This window comes from Mesoplodon bidens, assembly GCF_964165515.1.
Source record: "Mesoplodon bidens genome assembly, chromosome: 5".
Lineage (NCBI taxonomy): Eukaryota > Metazoa > Chordata > Mammalia > Artiodactyla > Ziphiidae > Mesoplodon > Mesoplodon bidens.
This window is the reverse complement of record NC_138161.1, coordinates 137,766,572-137,786,255: the sequence shown is the minus strand read 5'-3', so window position 1 is coordinate 137,786,255 and position 19,684 is coordinate 137,766,572. Positions and strand designations below refer to the sequence as shown.

General features: G+C 39.2%; 1 protein-coding gene across 7 annotated transcripts in view; it reads right to left on the bottom strand.

Moving 5' to 3' along the window:
* TFDP2 (transcription factor Dp-2) overlaps window positions 1–19,684 on the bottom strand; it is a 179,075-nt gene that overhangs the window by 59,100 nt on the left and 100,291 nt on the right. For 2 of the 7 annotated variants that reach the window (XM_081234429.1, XM_081234432.1), the window contains exon 1: window positions 15,347–15,789. The exons of the other annotated variants lie outside the window; for them this stretch is intronic. The gene's annotated coding sequence lies outside the window, so the exon portion shown is untranslated. Of the gene's footprint in view, window positions 1–15,346; window positions 15,790–19,684 lie in introns of those variants that run through there. 7 annotated transcript variants of the gene reach the window in all.

The following is a 19,684-nucleotide window of genomic DNA, read 5'->3' as shown; positions in this document are numbered from 1 at the left end:
AAATGACCTTAAGGCTGCTGAATGTTTAAGATGAGATCATCTGTGATACACCATATTAGAAACAAAAGCCAGAAACTTACAAAAAACTGTGAGGCAAGAAACATACAAAAAAAATAATAATTAAGGTTAGGAAATGACCCTAAATTGAAACTTAACAGTAAAGACAAATTAAGAATATAAAACTTAGGTCAAAAACAAAAAGAAGGGGGACTTCCCTGGGTGGAACAAGGATTAAGAATCCACCTGCCAATGCAGGGGACACGGGTTCGAGCCCTGGTATGGGGGGATCTCAAATGCTGCAGAGCAACTAAGCCCGTGTGCCACAGCTACTGAGCCTGCACTCTAGAGCCCACGGTTCACAACAAGAGAAGCCACCACAATGAGAAGCCCACGCACTGCAACAAAGAGTAGCCCCTGCTCGCCACAACTAGAGAAAGCCTGCGTGCAGCAACGAAGACCCAACGCAGCCATAAATTAATTAATTAATTAATTTTTAAAAATTAAATTAAATTTAAAAAAGAAAGGGCTCCCCTGGTGGTGCAGTGGTTAAGAATCCGCCTGCCAATGCAGGGGACACGGGTTCGAGCCCTGGTCCAGGAAGATCCCACATGCCACGGAGCAACTCAGCCCATGCACCACAGCTACTGAAGCCTGTGTGCTCTAGAGCCTGCGTGCTGCAACTGCTGAGCCCGAATACTGCCCGTGCTCTGCAACAAGAGAAGCCACCACAATGACAAGCCTGCGCACTGCACTGAAGAGTAGCCCCCGCTCGCCACAACTAGAGAAAGCCTGCGTGCAGCAACGAAGACCCAACGCAGCCAAAAATAAATAAATAAATTTAAATCTTAAAGAAAAAAAGAAAAACCTCATTAAAGCCAGATCTGTCATGGCAGTTAATATCAAAGAATTTATATGGAACTTAATAAACCTAACAAATTGATTCTAAAGTGTTTCTGGAAGAGTAAAGACAGAGAACAGCCAAGAAAATTTTGAAAAAAGGAATAATGGGGAAGAGAGGAACTGTAGCCTCCCAGATTTCAGAATTATTACATAGCTAAAGGGACTGAAATCATGTGACACTGGCTAAGATGCAGACAAAGAAATTGACAAAACAGAAGTTAAAGTCCAAAATTTACGTCATTTATACATGAAAATTTTATATATGGTAAATAGCTTTTCAAATGAATGGAGAAAGGGTAGATTATTTAAGAAATGTTGTTGAGACAAGAAACTGTCTATTTGGATAAAAGAAATCTTAGATCTCTCATCTTGCAAAAAAACAAATCCCAGAAAGACCAAATGCTTACATATAAAAATTAAACATTCCAGGCATGTTACAGAATTCAGAAATCTTAAGTGAAAACAGACTGACAGATTTGACTACCTAAAAATAAATATTTTCTAAATAGCAAAAGACCCAATACACTTAAGACAAATCTCAGACTTAGTAAACAAATTTGCACAGGAATAAATGCTTAATTTTAAAAATAAAAAATTCACACTCACAAAAAGAAACTTTTTAATGTACTAGATTGATAAAGATCAAGAAGTCTGATAATGTCCTGAGGTGGTAAAGATGTGGCCAAATGGGTGCATTTTAAAAATATTTAGGGAATTCCATGGCGGTCCAGTAGTTAGGACTCCCTGCTTCCACTGCGGGGTGGGGGGGGCACGGGTTCGATCCCTGGTCAGGGAACTAAGATCCCACATGCTGTGCAGTACGGCCAAAAATTTTAAAAATAAAAAAGTAAAAGATAAAAAATATTTACTTGGCACCTACTGTATGCCAAGTACTAATGCTAAGCGCTACGGATACTCAGGGCAAGTGAACTGTCCACTGCAGTCAAGGGGCTAACACTATTGGAGAGCCTTTCTGGATGACAGTCCGACAGTGTAATTAGAGAGGAGTCTGAGGACTGTGTGTTAGAGTATACATTTTTTTTTTTTTTTTTTTTTTGGTATGCGGGCCTCTCACCGCTGCGGCCTCTCCCGTTGCGGAGCACAGGCTCCGGACGCGCAGGCTCAGCGGCCATGGCTCACGGGCCCAGCCGCTCCGCGGCATGTGGGATCTTCCCGGACCGGGGCACGAACCCGCGTCCCCTGCATCAGCAGGCGGACTCTCAACCACTGCGCCACCAGGAAAGCCCTAGAGTATAAATCTTTAAGTAAGTGCTTTATAAACATTATACACATTTTAAAGGCTCTTTCTACCTCAACCAATAATCTTTCAACTGCCCTCTGCTGCCCAAGTGGCAAGGTGATCCCTGGCCTCTGCAACAACGTCTCAGTTAATAATGGGTATACCCTCTGACCAGCAATTCCTCTGCGGATGTGTATCCTAATAATCTAAGCAGATAAGAACAGTTACACATGTCCTAGGATTGCGGCACTGTGGATAAAAGTAAAACCCTGGAAACAACTTAAATGTTTAAACATCTTTGGTACATGCATATGATGGGATATTATAAAGTCCCTAAAACAATTACAAGTATGTATTGCCACGGAAGAATGTTCCCATTATAAGACAGGATGATTAAATGGTATGATTCCATTTACCTTAAAAACTACATATACACATAAGTTTACATACGCATAAAGAGTCTGGCAAGATAACAATAACAGAGGTTAGCTCTGGGTGAGTAGTATGGAGAAGTGTTTTACTTTGTGTTATACTTTATTATTAATAAAGTTTTATGAACATGCATGCACCTGTTTTACAATGGGAAAAGCTACTGCCATTCTGAAGGAAAAAAAAGACAGTGACAGAGAATCAGCCACAGCTGCTGAAACAACAAGGGGAAGATCTCTAAATGAAGTACCTGTGTTTTAGAATTAGTAAAAATGAAATCTGTTTTAGAAGCAGTTAAAGGGGCTCTACTGGGATTTCAGTAATTGTAATATCCAGAAATAATAGCCACGTATTTAGACATAGTTTGCTTTCATCAAATCAACTAGGTTCAGCAGCAGAAATATAATTTTTGGGGGCTCAAAAGGACATTTAAATAGGTTATGAACATCCAGTCTCCTGAAATTTCAGCCACATCAGGAGTAAACCAAACCAAGTCTAAACAATTTTTCTTAAGTACCTGGCCTTAATTCATAGCTCCGTGGCAACAGGGTCCTGACACTGTCCAAAAGCCAATGCCTGGCACTTGATATCTTTATTAAAAACAAAACTTTAAAGACCTGCCTGGATTTTGGTACCGGCAGTTCCCTGAATTAACTAAAATGAGATCGATCACCTAGAAAAGGGGCTAAGAAAAGCTAACACTTATGCCAAACCCTGCACAGGCACAAAATTTCGGCTCAAATTTTATTTCGATTTCTTGAGTAACTGGAATCCTTCTGTTTTCCATTAGAACTGTCCAGACACCAAAGATTTCTTTCACTCGTAATCCTTTGGGGGGTTTCAGTTGTAGTTAATCACCTTCAGTATGTCCAATTAAAATGAAAAACTCAGTCAAATAATTGTGGTTTGTCTACATGAAGCCAATATAAATTACTTTTCACAGTACTGACCTTCTGGGGGAAAAATTATTTTTGGCCTGAATAAGCTTTGGGGAAAATCTTCACCCAAGCCTATATCACATTCTCCTAGAAGAACCTAATCAGTAACTTATTATAGGAAAGAATATGCTTATTTTATGGGTTTCTAAATACCTCAAATCAGAAGTAGTGTATATCCCATATATACAGGGTCCAAACTTCACAGGACAAGCTAAACTTACAGCCCTAAATGTAAGTTTAAAAATGACCTACATTGGGCTTCCCTGGTGGCGCAGTGGCTAGGAATCCACCTGCCAATGCAGGGGACACAGGTTTGAGCCCTGATCTGAGAAGATCCCACATGCTGCAGAGCAGCTAAGCCCGTGCACCACAACTACTGAGCCCGCGTGCCGCAACTGAGGCCCACGTGCCTACAGCCTGTGCTGTGCAGCAGGAGAAGCCACTGCAACGAGAAGCCTGCGCACCACAACAAAGAGTGGCCCCCACTCACTGCAACTAGAGAAAGCCCGCGCACAGCAACGAAGACCCAATGCAGCCAAAAATAAATAAATAAAATAAATTTATTTTAAAAAAATGACCTACATTGTGGTGGTGTCTGTATGTGTTTGTCAAAGTTGGAGAACTCTAGGCTAAAAAGGGTTAATTCTACTATATACATGTAAATTATACCTTAATTAAAAAAATGGGAAAAAGTGACCTAGGCAATTTCACTATTTATTAGTAAGAAGCTAATTACAGATTATACAATCCTCTTGCTTTTCCTCTTCTGTTACCTTCTGCTATCTACTTTTAAAATTTATTTTATAAACAGGTAGTTCATGGATTTGTCTAAATTATATCCCTCCAGCTACCTTCTCTTTTGAAAACTTCCTGCATCATCACAATCTTTCCCCTTCTGCTGGATCATTCTTACCAGCACATAAACATGCATTTTTTCTTTCATCTTTTTTTTTTTTTTTTTTTTTGTCTATACGCGGGCTTCTCACTTTTGTGGCCTCTCCCGTTGCGGAGCACAGGCTCCGGACGCGCAGGCTCAGCGGCCATGGCTCACGGGCCCAGCCGCTCTGCGGCATGTGGGATCCTCCCGGACCGGGGCACGAACCCGCATCCCCTGCATCGGCAGGCGGACTCTCAACCACTGCGCCACCAGGGAAGCCCTTTCATCTTAAAAATAAAACACAAAACAACTTTTATTAACCATACACAGCTCTCCAGCTACCAACTCTTTTCTGTTGCCCTCTACAGCAAAACTCACAAAATCTGTCAACATCTGCTGTGTCCACTTCTCCACTCTGTTTTCTTTAACCCGCTCCCATTCCCGCCCCTCAGCTTCACTGAAACAGCTCTTGCCAGGATCACCTCCACGTTGCTAAATCCAATGGTCAATTCTCAGTTTTCAACTTAACCCTTAACCTACCAGCCGTATCTGATACTTTTTAAAAACACACCTTCTTTTCAAACACTCTCCACTTGGCATCCAAACCTCCGCTCTCTCTTGGTTCTCCTCCAAACCCACTGGTTTCTCCTTCTCAGTCTTGGTGGCTGGATCCTCCTCTCTAAAAACATTCGGGAGCCGCTTACATCGGTCCTCTGACTACTCTCTGTCAACTCTTCCTCACTAGGCGTTCTGACAGCTCCCGTGTATACTTCTCCAGATGAAACCTCTCTCCCAAACTTCAGATTCGTGTATCCAACTGTCATTTCAAATATCTCCATTTTGATGTTTAACAGGCATCTCAAACTTAACATACTCAAAACATAACTCCTGACTGCCCCCCATCCCACCCAGAAACCTCCTTCTCCCAACTCTCTTCGTCTCATTAAATGTCAACTCCATTCTTCAACTGTTTAGACCAAAAGAGATCACTGTTGACCTTCTCTTATAGCCTACATACAATCCATTAATAAATCCTATTGGTCCTATCTTTAAACATGTATCCTGAATAGAAAACAAACTAGTGGCTACCAGTGGGGTGGAAGGGGAGGGACAATATAGGGGTGGGGGAGTGAGAGGCACAGATTACTGGGTGTAAGATAGGCTCAAGGGTGTACTGTACAACACACGGAACATAGCTAATGTTTTGTAGTATCTGTTCATGGAAAGTAACATTTAAAAATTGCATATTGGGGCCTCCCTGGTGGCGCAGTGGTTGAGAATCTGCCTGCCAATGCAGGGAACATGGGTTCGAGCCCTGGTCTGGGAAGATCCCACATGCCGCAGAGCAACTAGGCCCGTGAGCCACAACTACTGATCCTGCGCATCTGGAGCCTGGGCTCCGCAACGAGAGAGGCCGCGACACTGAGAGGCCCGCGCACCGCGATGAAGAGTAGCCCCCACTCGCCGCAACTAGAGAAAGCCCTCGCACAGAAACGAAGACCCAACACACCCCAAAATAAGTAAATAAATAAATAAATTTATTTATTTAACAAAAAATTGTATATACTAAAAAAGAGGCAGATGGACAATGTAAAAAAAAAAAAAAAACAACAACCCCAAACAATCTATGTAGCAAGAGGTGGCTGTGTCAGAACATTGCTGGTTTACATTTATGATGGTGGTCCTTATTTAAAATTTTTACTTAGTTCTTTGCTATACGTCTGTATCCATACCCACAGTAAAAATGATTTAATGTTTACAAAAAATAAAATAAAATGTTATCTGGAATATAACCACTTCTCATCCACTCCACTGCTACCACTATGATCCAAGTCACCATTTCTAGACTGAATTATTGCAATATCTTCCTGATTCATCCACCTGTCCTGCATTAGGTCCACCTCACCCCACAAAACTACTCCCAAGCTTTCCAATACAGCAGTCACTAGATCAGAGGCTATAAAGCACGACTTTAGTAGTTAGTACAACTGAGGACCTAATTTCTAAACGTATTTGATTTTAACGAATTTAAATTTAAAAATTCAAGCAATATAAAATATTTTCCCATTAAAAACAGCATTATTGTTTTGGTAGTACTACATTTCACCTCAATTGTTGAAAATTTAACATCTAAACAGAAATGTGCTCTAAGTGTAAAATACAGATTTTCAAGGCTAACTAATCAAAACCTAACTCTCTAAAAATTTGATTATATTGATTACATGTTCAATGATAATGTTTCGGATATTGGATTAAATAAAATCTATCATTCAAATTAATTTTACCTGTTTCTTTTTACCTTTTTAAATGTGGCTACTAGAAAATTTTAAATTATGCAACTTACATTATCCTACTGAACAGCACTGCTCTATCTACCATCACACAGCAGTCAGAGTGATCCTGCTTTGTGGAGTAATTCTCTTTCAAACTCTCCAGTGGGGCTTTGCATCGCAGTCTGTGTGACGGTTTACAGAGCCCTGTGTCACCTGACCCCTCCCTTTCTGACCTCATCAGCTGTCAAATCTCTCCCTTCAATCCACTACATTCACCCAGGCCTCTTTGCTGTTCCTCAAACCACGACAAGCAAATTTCTACCTCGTGGCCTTTGTCCTTAAAAGTTTCCTCTACCAGTAACTTTCTTCCCCCAGATATCTACATGCCTTATTCCCCAGCTTCCTTGAAGACTGTGCTCAGTTGTCCGTGTATCAGAGATGCCTGATCACCCTACATCGGCACTTCTTCACTTACTATGACTTTCCACCAGAGTACTTATCTGTATATGATGTACTGCAAATTTATACTTACTTGCTTATAATCATATAAGCACCCACTCTCAGAATGTTAAGTTCTATAAGAACAGGGGCTTTGTTATCTTATTCACTGCTGTATCTCCAGCACCTAGCACAGTGCCTGGGACAGAGCATAGTTCAACAACTATTTGCTGGATGGATGAATGAATGAATGAATGCACAAATACATGAATGTCTGCATGGAAGCATGTGATACAAATTCCGGAGACAGGAGTATACAGTTAAACTAAGTCTCCTCTCATCCCCGACCACCACCTAACCAGTCCCTTCCCTAGTGACAGCTACTGGTGCCAGTTCATATATAACCTTTCAGAAATACTCTAGGCATATACAAACATATATGCATACATATCCTTTTTTCCTTACACATGTGGTTTGCATATCAGTTTGCATGTTGCTTTTTTACCACTTAACAATACTATACCTATTTTAGATGTCTTTCCATACCTACGTACATACATATGTAATTTTGCTTCAATATTTACTTCGTTAGCTATGTAATACTTCTTTTTATGGCTCTAGCAGCTTATCTGAGTCCCTTAATAATGGAAAGCTTTTAGTGTTACAAACATCATTAACAGTAAAATCTTTTATTACTACAAATAATACTGCAATGACTACACATATGTCTTTATACACATTGGTCGTACCAACTGGCTGTACCAATTCACCCTCTGTTCAGAAATGTATGAAATGTATTCATTTCCACATATCCTTACCAACTCAGTGTGTTATCAAACTTCATTGTTGTCAATCTTTAGGTTAAAAATAGTATCTCACATTGATTTTATTTTGGTTTTATTATTATGAATAAGGCTGACGTGTTTTGTTTGAAAGTCATCTAAAGTTTCCTTCCTGAGAATTATGACCAACTTTCTATGGGCTGTTGATTTTTTTTATTGGTTGACTCTCTTTAAATATTGAAGGAATAAGAGTATTCTTTGTTATACCTGCTGAAAATATTTTTCCCAATTTGACATGTCTTTGGCTTTTATATATGATTTTCTTTCCACATTTTAAAAGAATGTTGTCCATCTCATAGTTCTTTCATCACTTTAGTGCCATTAAAAAGGTCTGTGAGTCTGTTTAAGTAAAAAAATAAAGGAGGTCGGAGTAACTGCAAAGTTTATTTATTTATCTTCGCTTCCCACCCTGGAGCTGCACGTTATACATGGGTGTGCTATGTTTTACTCATCTTACAGGTTTGGTATTTCCAGTTGGATATGCTGTTCTTTGAATTTAATTATCATTCGTTACATACTAAAGACTGTATTAAACGTCCCCCATGTTTTCTTATAATACTTCGATGCCTTCATTTTAAATTTCACATCCTTGACCATCTGGAATTTATGTGATGTGAGAAGTGAATGATCCAATTTATTTTTCCTAAATGGCTACTTTTAATGAGTAATCTACTCCCCCTCCCCCATGCTAACATGAAAGTCTACCTTATTGACTTTCTATTTGCTCCACTGATCTGCCTACTTACCTGACAGTATCATGTGCTTCACTTCATTCACAATTAACATTTCAGACAGAGAACAAGGAGACTCAGAAAAAGAAAAGTGTCAAGCATCTCTCTCCTTCCCACACTACCTTTTAATTATTTGTTAATAACTGTTTTAAAGGACTATCGATCAGTTTCAAATACAGTACTAATGAGGTCAAGTCACAGGTCGATTCTGGAATAGGCCCATTCATTTTGCAAAGAGCAAAGATTCCACAACCTTCAGACTATATTTCTAATTTCAGCCGGCCAGCTAGAACGCAACATATGTCACTGAAGAGAGAGTAAAGTAGGGGGAACAATATGATGGCTCAGGGGATATCTATCACCTTTATTTGAAAAATAACTCAGGCCCAATAGATCAACAGCACTATCTTCATAAATGAAACCCATATTAATTGCTCATAATTAATTTGAAAAGACAACATATCCAACTGGAAACAGAAAATCTGTAAGACAGTAACATACAGCACATCCATGTATAAGGTGCATGTCAGGAATGGGAACTGAAGGTAAATAAACCTTGCAGTCACTCTGACTTCATTCGTTTTTGTTTAAATATACTCAGATTTTTTTTTTTTTTAGTTTACATTCTATTTATAGGTTAGCTACTATAATGTGCATTACCTATATGCACCCTATAACACTGTTATGTTCTGTTTTGTTGCATCTGTACTCTATCATGTTCACCAAAGCTTCCAAGATTAAATCCAAAGGCCACCATCCATTACTAAACTTTTTAACGTGGGTGACCATAATATCACTGCAAATGGTCAGGGTGAGAAATAGAAGATAAAAGTTCGTAATATCTCCAAAGTATAATGGTTAAAGTGACCTCTAGAACCTCCCTCTCTGTATGTGGTTCCAAAATGGAAATCAAGTATCCTTAATGCATAGATAAAGACAGAAGATCTGAAATGCACATTCCTACATATCACAGGCATGGAAGCCAAAGCCGGGATGTTTTTGCAGCTGTCAGAGTACAGGACTTCGGGGATTTCCCCCCAGTGGACCACCTCACCAGAATCTTTCCAAAGAACCACAGAAAGGATCCTTGAAATGACCATAACAAAAAACAGCTCTACAGCCCTCGGGGTATACTCCTAATGGGTCAATAAATCTTTTAGGTCAGTCTTTCCTACATACTTTCCCTAGAGGATCAAGTCTTTTCTCTTGGCTTCCATAAGCATTTTTACTTGGAGGACACCTTTTAAAACAATTAGCTAGCTCCCTCTTTCTCTGGTATCCAGAACCATAAATGCCCCGGATTCTTCAACCTGAAAGGAGAAAAACATTTCTTTTTCCATCTTCCTACATATCAGGATTTAAACAGGGCCTCTTCATTTCTTAGATGAACTCCTTAATTCAAGCTCTAGTATCTGGAATAGTATAATTGTTTTCATTTAGTTCATCAAACCTCAAAGCTAAAAGATCTTAGAAATCATTTAGCCCATTCTCACTGGGTTTCTTTTGCAGGACCCTTCCCTTTCAATACTTTGTCGACGTCCATCCAAAAACATGCATCTCATCTAGAGGCTGGATCCTACTGCTTCTCACTGGCCTCTTTATCTTTATTTAAAGCATGTCCTTTTGTCCTTTTTCTATTTACCCTGCTCAGACAAGGACATCTTTTAATTCTTAATTTTCTCATTTCTCTTTCAAATCCTTAATTAGAATTTCCCAGTTTTGGACACTCTATCTTCTGATTAATAATTAAATTAGTTCACCATATGGCCTCAAACAACTTGGTTCTTTCAAGCCTTCCCAGTAATTCTTACCAAATGTGCTTGGACATAGGATACAAAGGGGGTGAACAAAAGTGGGAGCGGGCAGTGTCCCTCTTATTCAAAATACATATTTCTGGGCTCCACTAAACACCTAAAGAAACCAGGTGGGAAGGCATATTTTAAACAAGTGCCTCAGATGATTATTAGGATCAAGCAAGACTGGGACAAACTGCTGCAAGTGCCCCTTTCCTCTCTGTTCAAATTAAGGAAGTAATGGAGTCTAAGTAGACTCTTTCTACTACACTTACCTCTATTTTCATTTTAAAAAGAGAAAGGGCCAAGTGACCCTTATTTTATTGTTATTATCATCATCATCATTTTTGTCTCTTGTTCTTAAATGCTGTATCTTTTCAATGTTTAGCCTATTTTCAACCACTACTTTTAGCACCATCACCACAGCCAACACACTTGCCAGATGGCATACAGACGCTGTTCGCTGTTCGCATGCCTAGAAAAGAGTGTGAACAGAAAGTAGCACATTTTATCTGGTACCAAGGGCCACTGAATGCTAGAGTAGATCAACGCAGCTGGGTGCAACCACAAGGGTCAGAACTGATGAGCATTAGAACACCCAAAGGCACTGAATTGGAAATCACTCTCAAGAAGAAGCCCACAACCCTCTGAGATGGTAACCTGCCCCAGACAGTGTTAACAAATAAATCATTTTAAATTTACAGTCAAGAGAAGCTATTTTTCTAATATTTACAGAAGGTGGCAATGACTACAGACAGATCCAGAGTTTAAAAGGTGCGTTCTTAAAATAAATTTAAAACTTTAGGACACAAATTCAAAAAGACCAAAGACCACCCATGAATCAGAATTTCAAAGGCAGTTCTTTTCCTTAGCAAATAAGAAAAGGGATCATTATATTACATATGTCATGCTAAGTAGCTCATTCAAAATTGCATTGTTACCAACTTCTTATTTCAATAATATGTTCCACTGAGAGATATTACTGAAGCTACATTTAAACCACACTGTCAAGAGCAGGAACTCTTAGACACCAGTATCAACGAACTCTTTTGTATTAAAATCTTGCCCATTAAAAGATTCTGCTAAATTTTATATATAAGTTCTACTGGGTCTACTTGGCACACAGTAAGTGCTCAGTTAGAAGTCTCTTCATCTTTCTGTCAGAGAAATTGCCAAGAGAGCTGCCAAACTTTGCAAGAAAGAGCCAAATTCCGAAAACAAAGCCCCCTGCTGATGATCTCCAGCTTTAGAGTCAAGACCCAAAAGTTCACTTGAAAACGGGTTGCTTAAAACTTGGTAGAAAGGAAGAATGCTATTACACCACTGGTTCCTGGAGCCACTTGCAAAACAGAGTTAGCTCATAATACACTTAAGGCATGACACTCACACCTGCTCCTAAACAACAGCGTAAAAGGTTTTCTTTTCAGAAAAATGTAGGTGTCCGGCAAATCTTCCCTCTGACTTCCACACCAGAAATGAGAGATTTCTAGGTCACCGTCAATAGTTTCTAATTGCATAAAAATATGTAAGGCAGAGAGAACGTCTACATCAGTCACTCTCTGGGTATTCTGAATTGGAGAAAAATGAATAGGGAAGGCTCAGATTCCCCCAGACATCAGTTTTTGCTAAAGAGTTCACAATATAAGGCAGGCACCACAGGTGCTTCACTCCAGAAGTCTTCTTTCAGCCAATATATGGCTCTTAAACTGAAGGGTTAACAGTCTCAATTACTTCTGCACTGTTGTTAATGATGCTGTAATGTACTGTCATGCCTACATTTATGATAAGTGACACACTTTTTTTTAATATAAATTTATTTATTTTATTTATTTTTACTTTTGGCTGCTTTGGGTCTTTGTTGTGGTGTCCAGGCTTCTCACTGCGGTGGCTTCTCTTGTTGTGGAGCACGGGCTCTAGGTGCGTGGGCTTCAGTAGTTGTGGCACGTGGGCTCAGTAGTTGTGGCTCACGGGCTCTAGAGCGCAGGCTCAGTAGTTGTTGCCCACGGGCTTAGTTGCTCCGTGGCATGTGGGATCCTCCCAGACCAGGGCTCGAACCCGTGTCCCCCTGCATTGGCAGGCAGATTCTTAACCACTGTGCCACCGGGGAAGCCGCTGACACACATTTTTGATAACTGCAATCTATGATGCCATCAAAGTTATGTATCACATGTGAGGTCACCAACTTTTTTTTTAGGGCTGTCTATTCCATCAAAACTATACATTCTTTGGTCAAAATTATAAAAGTTCTTACTCTAATCAAACCTGTAACTTGGTAAATCCATTTTAAACTCCATGTAAGTTGGTTATCTTAGAAAAAAATTCAACTGCTCCATATTGCTATTCCTTAAAAAAACAAAATGTAGGGCTTCCCTGGTGGCGCAGTGGTTGAGAGTCCGCCTGCCGATGCAAGGGATACAGGTTTGTGCCCCGGTCCGGGAGGATCCCACATGGCGGAGCGGCTGGGCCCGTGAGCCATGGCCGCTGAGCCTGCGCGTCCGGAGCCTGTGCTCCGCAACGGGAGAGGCCACAACAGCGAGAGGCCCGTGTACCGCAAAAAAAAAAAAAAAAAAAGTACATAGATCGATTTTCAACTCACTCTTAATTCAAACAATGATCTGGAAAGTTCTGAAATCTCTAAATTCTATTGTCATTATTTGAAGCAAAGAAAATCTTCAGGGAAGCCCACAGATCCTAGCTCAGAGCAAGAGACATTTTTAATAACCTCCTTGAATCTTGCTACCTTTCCCAGTCCTTTCCTTAGACCAACTAAACAGTTAGAAAATCGGTTAACATTTGCTCAATATGCAAATTTTGAATTACGGTTCAAAGAATTTTTTGGCTATTATATGTTATTACTAACTTTACAGTGTAGGGTAGGGCAAAATTTTAGTAAGTGCCTAACATGTGAAAGATCTAGCACTCAGCACTGGTTTTCTAAGAGCTAACTTTAAGAAATACATAAAGTTGTAATGTATATAAACACACAGTATATGGGAGCATAGAACTTCTCTTCGTGTTACTTGTAAAAGGATAGACTTTTACTTCACTCATGAACTCCACGAATTAAAAAACTATTTTTTGACTGCTTTCATTACATGCATTTTGCATCCAAGCTCTTCCTTCTTATTCTTTTCAGCAGATAAACATTCCCCTCTTTCCATTAGCTTACTTACTCTAACCTTACTATCTTTTTTTAAAGAGGGAAACTGCAACACATCATTTCAATTAAACTCAAAATATTTCTCCCACATTTCTTATTCAAAGATCTTTAGAAATAAGTCTCATGGCTTCACACTGAAGATAAAATAGTCTCTCACTAAATGCAAATGATGTTTCATACTGCAATTTCATTTTGAGCCTTAATACCTATTGTGTAATTACAAACTTTTGCCACCTAAGTATTCCTTATATATTTTATAATGGCTTCGTTTTTTCCCTAATATTCTTTATGACTTAATAATCATTTTCTCCATCACTTAAAAGGCACTAAAATTAGCTTTCTCACATTTCCACTAATTACACATAAAATTTTTAAGATTAAGAAAAGCCTCTTCAAAAAGTAGGTTACTCAGAATATGTTACTCTATACTGTTTCTCAAATCCTGAATGTAAAAGAATAAATTTGAAATGACTAAGTTTTCTTTATTCACTGATTAAGTCAGATTTATGGCCGCCCCTCCCCGTTTCCAGCTACTGTGAATTTTGAATGAAACAACTTCAATTGTAACAGAAGAAACATCTGTTGCTTTTTCTCTTCATCAGGGCTTTCCCAACTGAAAGAAAGCCTCTCTGCCTGACCTCCTCTCCCACTCCCCCTCCCCCGACACTAAGTTCCTTCAAACTTTTTTTTAAAGTACATGTATGATTGAAAATTGTACCGTGTCCATTTAAAATGTCATAGTTTACCTAGAGACATTCACTTTACTACAGTTCAAATAATGAGTAAATGTTATTTACATACATCACAAAACCAGAGATGTGACTGGGAGACTATTAATTATAACTAAAATACAGGCTTCAAGAGTATACTTGAAGTGATCAGCTCAAGTTGTCACACATTCCAGGCTCATGTAGTTATTGTTTTTGCTAAAGATTTTCTTCACAGGATCCAGATTCATATAGGATCTTGCACTCTATATTTTCTTTGCCAATCCAACGCGAACATAATGGCAGTCACTACCCCAAGAGGCAGACACCAAATGGTGCCACCCAAACTCTCACACTGTGCCTCATAATAAACCATAAAGCAGTGGAATGCACCGGCCCCTTTATGAGCAAACAATGCCTGAGCTTCATTAGAATACAGCTGACATTTTCAAAGCACAAATACTTTTAAGAAAAATGTACTAGGAAAAAAAGAGAATGAAACAGCTATAAAAGCTGAAATGTTTTTGTAAGTGTCAGGTTTATTTCAAAGATCCTGAGGAAGCATATTTTGCTTTTGACAATTTCAAAGTTTTCGTAAATGGAAAAAAAAAAAGTAGAGTTAGAGGCAAAGCTTATTTTATTAACTACTGGAAAGAAATGAAAGTAAAAACTCACATCTGAATTGCACTCACAAATAAGAACCACGAAGTACCTTTAATATTATTCATTTCTTTAACTGCTTCTTTAGTTCTTGCACGGAGAAAATGGAGCTCCAGAATTATCTTTATATTTCAATTGATTTATATAAGTAACTGAGTGATAAACTAAGCTTACTCTACCCCTCCCCCCCACCCCAACCCCCATACCCTGTAGCTTTCCTGTCTGCAACAAGCAAGGACGTCTTGAATTCAGCGTGCTCCTGGCTATTTATCAATTTAACACTGCTGCTGTTGAAAGAATATAAAATAAACCCTGTAAAAACGCACCCAGCAGTAAGAAACAAAATGATCTCTCTTACCTGGTCTAATGAAGCATGCCTCTCACTGCAGTACCAACAACACTCTACAGTCTTTGTTACCATTCAGTGGAAACTTGAGACTGTGTCAGACATGAGCAATCGAGCTCAGAAACACTCAATTTAAAATACTTCTCAGTAAAACTAAAAAGATGCTCAAGAAAATAGTTTAATTACTAGCTTTTAAAAGACATATGAATACTGTCTAATGCAACAAAGACACTTAAAAACGAACAAAGTACAGGTCTTACTGACTGTTTTAGAGATAGGCTTAAAATAAAAGTGGTGAAACAATACAATGCTTAACTCCACCCTAACATTTTTCTAAAAATAACTTGAATTTTAACTGGCTAAAAACCAAGATGGAACTTACTTATGGAACCTGCATATTTCGAATTATACATGTCAGGGTATTTGCGGGCTCCGAAGCAGTCACAAAGCAGGAGACCTTAGTGCATCTTGAAGGCAGAGCAAAAGCACCATGAGTTTCAGGGGGAAAAAAAAAAAAAAAAGGAGGAGAAACTCTTGAAAAACTAGTCAGGCTTTTCAACCTGTAATAACTGTCCAGCTCCTCTGGGAGGAAAAAAAAAAAGTCCTGGTTCTGCCCCCTGAGATAGGAGGCTATGCTTCAATGCCAAAATGAATGACAGGCCCATTTCTGATATCAACAAAGAGCAGCTTAGTGGTGCTCGAATTTTTTTCACTTTCCCACACAGTTAGAAGTTCTAACTTTTTCAGGTTAGTACCTTTGTATCTAGGGTTAAGTACCTTTCTCCATTTTCTCGAGAGAACCCAATTATGTTGTCCTAGTTTTTTAAATGATTAATTAAAAATACATACCTAATTATCTTACTCGGTTTTTCCTAGGCAGGAAGCTGAACAAAAGATGACCTATTAAATTCCTTTCCAAATCTAACCTTTGCTATATCAGATTACCATATGACTAATTATTAATATTAATAGGCTGTTCCTGCATCCTGACAACGAGCACCAAGAAAAACAAAAAGTAGGTAACAAACATAAAAATAAGGTAAAGGAGACTATAAAATTTTCAACCAGCTCGGTGTAAAGATCATTTATTAAAGTACGTGTCTCTGATTATACAAATTCAAAACAATAAATGCTTCAGTCAACGGACATATGAGCCAAGCACTATTTTGGGCTCTGTGGATACAGCAGTGAACAAAAGCCAAATGAAAATCCCTGTCTTCAGTGGTTTGTATCTCAGTTCCCTGCAAGTGTAACTCTCCTGGATGAATAAGGTACCTTTCCTTCTTTGATTAGGTACCACCTAATCTGAAATATTCCTCTCTGAAAGTATGTCTTGACAACAGCTCCAGCAGGGCAAGGATCTTGCGCTTGGTTTAGTGCTGTATCCCCAGTGGCTAAAACAGAGCCTGTTAGACACCCCAATAAACATACACTGAATGAAACAGATCAAACAGAGCTTTTTCTTAGTCAAGTTTTTCTTTGTAAACAGACTATGTACCACATATTACACTTATATACATACAGAGATATGTCAAAAATAATATAGCATAGGGTATAAATTAAATTGAGCTGCAAGTACATATTAGCTTAAAATTGAAAATACAATCTCTATGGCTCTGTATCTTTTCAGATTCAAAAATCTGTTTTCGGGCTTCCCTGGTGGCGCAGTGGTTGGGAGTCCGCCTGCCGATGCAGGGGACACAGGTTCGTGCCCCGGTCTGGGAAGATCCCACATGCCGCGGAGCGGCTAGGCCCGTGAGCCATGGCCACTGAGCCTGCGCATCTGGAGCCTGTGCTCTGCAAGGGGAGAGGCCACAACAGTGAGAGGCCCGCGTACCGCAAAAAAAAAAAAAAAAAAAAAAAAAAAAAATCTGTTTTCAATATCAAATATGAGGTCACTATAATATTTGAGTAAAGGAATCAGTTAAAATTCTATACACTAAGGTTCTGTGGACTATCAGTTTTCAGAGGAGTTTTGAATAAAAAAAGAGTAAACTTGAAAATTACCCAGCATCCAATCAGTTTTGTGTATTAAAATCTAACATAGTTACATCTGTTTATATACCCACATTTGGAAATAATTTTAATCTCCCTATCCTGCTTCTCACCATTCTTGATCACCTTACCAGAAACCACACAGAGTAAATAAGCACATACCTCTAACCTGTGAGGTTAGCCAGAAGTGATGGCCCATGTCACCCAAGGCCAGGATATTCAGGGTCTAGATATTGTCATACCTACTCTGTTACAGTCTTAAAAGGAAATTAAACTTTCTAATACTCAGGTACTCCGATCCTACTACTTCTAGTAGTAGGAAGTAGGCAGAGCATCCCCTCCCCGGCCCCCAGGGCTGGACAGTGACTTACATATTCAAATATTCTACCTGGAATAGTTAGTATATATTCTAACAATAAATTAACAGTAACCCAAGGTCAGGAAGACATTGTGATGACTGAGGTCAAGTAATGAATAAAATAACATGGGGCCAAAGCAGGATTCCATTGGTCCTGCAGGAGCAATGTTTTTTCTCCCTAACCATCAGTCATCTTTCCTTCAACAAATACTTATTGAGCACCTACTATGTATCAGGCACTGAGCTGGGCAGCAAATTGACCTGCTCCTTATTGTCTGCTCCAGAGATCTGACCTTAAGCCCTTCTCTACCATGTTTACTTGTCCCTGTTTCCCTTCCTTGCCAGTGCCCCCTTTCAACTCCCAAATTCTTCATTCACACTGCTCTTCATTCTACTCCTAAGCGTTTCTCAGCAGGCAGCTTGATCACTACCTTCTGTACGCCTTCATGAGTGTACGACATGTTGTGGGGAAGTTCATGAGTCTTCCCACTGGCATAATAAAATGCATCTTATGTAGGTTCTCCCAAACAATTTCTCCTTAATCTTAGATAGAAAATCTACTTAAGGGAATTCCCTGGCAGTCCGGTGGTTAAGATTCTGCACTTCCACTGAAGGGGGCCTGGGTTCGATCCCCAGTCAGGGAACTAAGATCTTGCAAGCCGCACAGAGTTGCCAAAAAAGAAAGAAAGAAAATCTACTTAAGCATTATATTATTTACAACTACTGATTATCTAGCAAACACCAAAGGGGACAAGCCATTCTCTTCCCCAAGTTTATAAGCTAACTTATTTGGACTGGGGTTTGCTATGTCTATTGGCCATCTGACCAAAGATTAACTATATTTTACAGATACATTTGTGATTCTATAGGCAGAAGTTACACTGTGATAGTACAATAATCGTTTTTACGTGCCCCATGCCTGCTAAATATAACTATCTACCAGACCCATATCATGAGGGACATACCTGTTCACATTTTCAAGTGAAATGTCTAATCTCCCTGATGAGGGCTATGCCTAAAGCAAAGAGTTCCTGCTACCATTCGCATGGGTAAGTGTCGGTTTCTTTAAAATATCATATCGTATTTTTTTATGCACTCTCATGTTTACTGCAGCTAAGACATGGAAGTAATCTAAACTTCCAGCTATAAGATGAATAAGTTCTGGGAATCTAATGTATAGCATAGTGACCGTAGTTAACTTCACCTTTGCACCTCCTCTTCCTCTACCTTTTAAATGTAGACATCTTTCAAGGTTCTGCCCTTGATGCTCCTTTCTCCAAGATTTATATTTCCTCTTTGGAGGACATTACCCATTTCTATGGCTTTATCACCTCTATGTAGACGACTACAAAAATGTATACTTCTAGTCTTGGGCTTCTCTGCTCTAAACTCTTATTTGCAATGGCCTATCGGACATCTCTGTCTACAAGTCCCACGATGTCAATGCAACTTCTGCAGGATTGAGCTCCACGTCTACTGTCCCACAAAGCAGCTCACCCTCCTACATTCCCCATCCGTGTTACAGGCATCATCATCCTGAAAAGAAAGTGATTTTCTATTCTTGCCTCTTCCTCACCATCCAAATGACCACATTGTTTCCAGGTGTTTTCTTTTTTTTTCTAAAACATACATCATTTCCCTGATTTAAAAAACAAAACAAAAGAAATAAGAAATACAACTTTTGATGACCTCCGGATGGCGAGAGCTGCCCTATCAACAGTGGTAGCCTTAGCCATATACGGCTATTTAAATTTAAACTGATTAAATTTAAATAAAATTAAAAATTCAATTCCCAGTTGCACTAGACACATGTTCAGTCCTCAACATGTGGCTAACAGCTTGCAGATACAGAACGTTTCCATCATCACAGAAAGTTCTATCAAACATCTTTGGTCTAGACAATAATAGCAAACGACCCAAGACTGCTGCCTAAATTTTCCTCAATCTGGCCCCCTTTCTAAACTTATCTTCTACCAAAATCCCTTTGCGTGCTTTAG